At 40.9% G+C, this 5,313-nt stretch overlaps 1 protein-coding gene across 1 annotated transcript in view; it reads left to right on the top strand.

The window, feature by feature from the left end:
* The window catches only part of LOC109878265 (hyaluronan synthase 2-like), a 31,152-nt gene extending 29,167 nt beyond the window's left edge, over positions 1 to 1,985 (top strand). Inside the window, exon 4 of the mRNA XM_031812212.1 lies at positions 1 to 1,985. This exon is cut by the window's left edge and continues 1,287 nt beyond it. The gene's annotated coding sequence lies outside the window, so the exon portion shown is untranslated.
* The last annotated feature ends 3,328 nt before the right edge of the window (positions 1,986 to 5,313 follow it).

Here is a 5,313-nt window from a genome sequence, read left to right on the forward strand (position 1 = left end):
AAAAAACACTTGTTGGTGATGTGTTTTGCCAAATGGAAAACCACCAAATGGACATCCTGTTTTTTCCACATAGATACACAGAGATGATATGCATAATGTCCTATGCACTTTTACGTCTCACTCCCATTGTGCATAATGCTTGACAGAGTCATTTGAAGATGAAATACCTCAGTGGGTTATGCTTTTCATTGTATGAGTGAGTGATCGGGATGCACCCAGAAAATGGCTCGTTCTTGATTATAACATAATTTATGATGTTTTTTGGTCATATTTGTCCTCTTTTTTTTATACACAGTTGTTAATGAAAGGCAAAGCTGTAATTTCTCAGTTCTTTGGCCACATGCTGCATCTGTTGCCTTGGTTACTTTGTAATTTACATATTATATTTTAATGCCTTTTTATATAGACTTTTTTCAACTCTATTTTTGCTTTAATAAACACCAAAGATTCTTTATTTTCATTCATTTTTTTATATAAAATGGAGAGAGAAAAAAAATGCGTTGTGCATTCAACTGTTATAACAATGATGTGTGTATCTGACCAAAAATGTGAAGTTAACAGCTGGGTTTTTTTGTCTGCAATGATAACAATAAAATGCAATTCTAGGGATAAGTTATTGAATACAAGAAGGGTGATTAACCTGTGTTTTTTTTTACGTACATTGAGAGAAAACCAGCAATATTTATAAGAAGATTCTGTGGTTTATAGATAATTATATATTTGATAATATACATTTCATAATGGACCTTATAGAGACCATCGTTGGTTTTGGAGAGGTAGCCGTTCTGCAGGATTTTGCTCCAGCCCTAATCTTAACATAGCCTTTCGCAAATCTAAATTAGCAAGACAGCACAAACTGATCTGGGACCAGGCTAGCTCTAACACACTCTAATCTACTGATCAGCACAAACTGATCTGGGACCAGGCTAGCTCTAACACACTCTAATCTACTGATCAGCACAAACGGATCTGGGACCAGGCTAGCTCTAACACACTCTAATTTACTGATCAGCACAAACTAATCTGGGACCAGGCTAGCTCTAACACACTCTAATTTACTGATCAGCACAAACTAATCTGGGACCAGGCTAGCTCTAACACACTCTAATCTACTGATCAGCACAAACAGATCTGGGACCAGGCTAGCTCTAACACACTCTAATCTACTGATCAGCACAAACTAATCTGGGACCAGGCTAGCTCTAACACACTCTAATCTACTGATCAGCACAAACGGATCTGGGACCAGGCTAGCTCTAACACACTCTAATTTACTGATCAGCACAAACTAATCTGGGACCAGGCTAGCTCTAACACACTCTAATTTACTGATCAGCACAAACTAATCTGGGACCAGGCTAGCTCTAACACACTCTAATCTACTGATCAGCACAAACTGATCTGGGACCAGGCTAGCTCTAACACACTCTGATCAACTGATCAGCACAAACAGATCTGGGACCAGGCTAGCTCTAACACACTCTAATCTACTGATCAGCACAAACTGATCTGGGACCAGGCTAGCTCTAACACACTCTAATCTACTGATCAGCACAAACTGATCTGGGACCAGGCTAACTGTTACTGCAGGGCAGGAGCAAAAGCCTGCCACGCAGTATCTCTTCAGGCGGCGGTTTTGACCACCTCTTGCCTTACTGTAGGACTTCCTGAAATAGGTTTCAAGGTTTCATACGAGTTCACATGAGGACATTCGTCACATGATGCATTCTGGAAATTGTATAAACAATGCGTTAATCCACATCAGATTAAAATCCCAAAAAATACATTTTCGCAAAAATGTAATGATCTATTCCAGAGTATTGATTATTGATTATTGACTCTTTAGAGAGTTTAAGAACACATTTTAATCCATTTTATTAGAATTGATCAGACCGAATATTGAACCGTGACTTTGGGATCATGGGTAGTATTATCATGAAGCACTTTTGTGTTGTGCCAAAAAATAAATAAATAATGTCTTACTATGTCTAGAAAGTTGTCATCATTGATCTGTAATACTACTTCTGTCATAATGAATATGTGTGACTCCCTCGTGTCTTATAACACTGATGGTCAATAAAACACACTTGTTTGCACATAAAATGAGACATTCTCACTAGTGTAGTAGTGTTAGTTTACAATGGCGGATGTTGCTGTTTGGCTGCTGTTGTGTTTTATTGTTTCAATGGAGACAGCTGAATCTGGGGAATAGAGGGCCTTTCTCCAGACAAGTATCACGGGGTGGAGAGTTGCCATGACAGAGAAGCTTATTTATTGTACACACAAACGTTTTAGTATACTGTAGCAGAGTAGTGAAATCAGTCGTCTAGACTTGGCAATTCCATAAGAATCCTCTCACTGACCTTCCCAGGTCATCCAGGAGGTTCACTTTGAATGAGATACATCACACGGTATTAATGGGGAAGATTTTTCTTTTTCTTAAAGCAGAATTCTCCCACAGAATGCTCCCACGGAATTCTCTCACGGAATTCTCTCACGGGAATTCTCTCACGGAATTCTCCCACGGAATTCTCCCACGGAATTCTCTCACAGAATTCTCCCACAGAATTCTCTCACGGAATTCTCCCACAGAATTATCCCACAGAATTCTCCCACAGAATTCTCTCACGGAATTCTCCCACAGAATTCTCTCACAGAATTCTCCCACAGAATTCTAACTCAATACTCTATTACTCAAGACAGCCCATTCCAGAGTACAGAACTAGGTTATTACTCAAACAATATGACATGTTCAAGTCCTCCTAGACTAACATTGGATTGAACACCTGCTGTTAAAATCCTCCTGAGTTCTGCTGTATTTCTGTCCAGTCTCCAACATGGCTCCCAAATGACCCAAGTCAAGAAGAGTACACTATATAGGGAATAGGGTTCCATTTGTGATGAAAACTCTTGTCTGGTCTCAGACCATAAGGGGAAAACTGGAACCGCAACATTGTACTATACCACTTTCAACAGGTGGTAAAAAACAGAAATCCAGCTTCTTCCTGGTTGGTTGGGTCATGGAAAGAAAAAGTACATGTGAATTCTCTCAGTACTGCACAGCCACCAAGCCAGCTGTGTTTTCTCTGTCTAGCTACCTCACTGTAGTAACAGGCCCAGAGACCCAGTCATACATCCAGAACGGCACATGTGGGCAACATCGGAGCCAAGTCCCCCAGTGAGTCACACCTGGGTTCAAAAACTATCCGAAATCCTTATACATACTGTGTCTATGTTTGATTGAGCTTGCCTGGCAAAATGGAACCAATGGAATCATTGCAAAAGTGTAAAACCCCACCCATCGGGCACTCCAGCCAGGCTAAAGCAAACGCTGAAAGTATGTGAAAGATTTGGAATACTACTTGAACCCAGGGTCTGCAGTGCGTCAGCAGTGAAACGCCATTCCCAGCTTTGCCAGAGGCATTAAAGTAGCGCTCAGAGCTGGAGCTATTCCCCTCTGTCTGTGGGAATGAATGTATGTAACTCATGTCATGTTCTCCTGCATGCAGAGCTCCAGTTCTTGGTCAGAGCTGCCAGACTCTGCACAGTGGAATCATTAGCAGTACAGCTGATACATACACCATGAGGATCTGTGGGACTGAATAACTCAACCATTCTAGAAGCCATTGAGACTCTAAAGAACACATTGGCTGTTGTGAATGTTCTAGATGTGAAGAGTTTCATTCCAAAACGCTACAGTGGAGCAAAAAAGTATTTAGTCAGCCACCAATTGTGCAAGTTCTCCCACTTAAAAATATGAGAGAGGCCTGTAATTTTCATCATAAGTACACTTCAACTATGACAGACAAAATTAGAGAGAAAAAATCCAGAAAATCACATTGTAGGATTTTTAATGAATTTATTTGCAAATTATGGTGGAAAATAAGTAATTGTCACCTACAAACAAGCAAGATTTCTGGCTCTCACAGACCTGTAACTTCTTCTTTAAGAGGCTCCTCTGTCCTCCACTCGTTACCTGTATTAATGGCACCTGTTTGAACTTGTTATCAGTATAAAATACACCTGTCACTCCCAAACTCCACTCTGGCCAAGACCAAAGAGCTGTCAAAGGACACCAGAAACCAAATTGTAGACCTGCACCAGGCTGGGAAGACTGAATCTGCAATAGGTAAGCAGCTTGGTTTGAAGAAATCAACTGTGGGAGCAAATATTAGGAAATGGAAGACATACAAGACCACTGATAATCTCCCTCGATCTGGGGCTCCACGCAAGATCTCACCCCGTGGGGTCAAAATTATCACAAGAACGGTGAGCAAAAATCCCAGAACCACGCGGGGGGACCTAGTGAATGACCTGCAGAGAGCTGGGACCAAAGTAACAAAGCCTACCATCAGCAAGGGCATTGTAGATGAAACGTGGCTGGGTCTTTCAGCATGACAATGATCCCAAACACATCACCCGGGCAACGAAGGAGTGGCTTCGTAAGAAGCATTTCAAGGTCCTGGAGTGGCCTAGCCAGTCTCCAGATCTCAACCCCATAGAAAATCTTTGGAGGGAGTTGAAAGTCCGTGTTGTCCAGCAACAGCCCCAAAACATCACTGCTCTAGAGGAGATCTGCATGGAGGAATGGGCCAAAATACCAGCAAAAGTGTGTGAAAACCTTGTGAAGACTTACAGAAAACGTTTTACCTCTGTCATTGCCAACAAAGGGTATATAACAAAGCATTGAGATAAACTTTTGTTATTGACCAAATACTTATTTTCCACCATCATTTGCAAATAAATTCATTAAAAATCCTGCAATGTGATTTTCCGGATTTCTTTTCTAATTTTGTCTGTGTACCTATGATGAAAATTACAGGCCTCTCTCATCTTTTTAAGTGGGAGAACTTGCACAATTGGTGGCTGACTAAATACTTTTTTGCCCCACTGTATATACAGTGCCTTGCGAAAGTATTCGGCCCCCTTGAACTTTGCGACCTTTTGCCACATTTCAGGCTTCAAACATAAAGATATAAAACTGTATTTTTTTGTGAAGAATCAAAAACAAGTGTGACACAATCATGAAGTGGAACGACATTTATTGGATATTTCAAACTTTTTTAACAAATCAAAAACTGAAAAATTGGGCGTGCAAAATTATTCAGCCCCCTTAAGTTAATACTTTGTAGCGCCACCTTTTGCTGCGATTACAGCTGTAAGTCGCTTGGGGTATGTCTCTATCAGTTTTGCACATCGAGAGACTGACATTTTTTCCCATTCCTCCTTGCAAAACAGCTCGAGCTCAGTGAGGTTGGATGGAGAGCATTTGTGAACAGCAGTTTTCAGTTCTTTCCACAGATTCTCGATTGG

The sequence above is a fragment of the Oncorhynchus kisutch genome, unplaced genomic scaffold (genome assembly GCF_002021735.2).
Source record: "Oncorhynchus kisutch isolate 150728-3 unplaced genomic scaffold, Okis_V2 Okis02a-Okis13b_hom, whole genome shotgun sequence".
NCBI classification, from domain to species: Eukaryota; Metazoa; Chordata; class Actinopteri; order Salmoniformes; family Salmonidae; genus Oncorhynchus; species Oncorhynchus kisutch.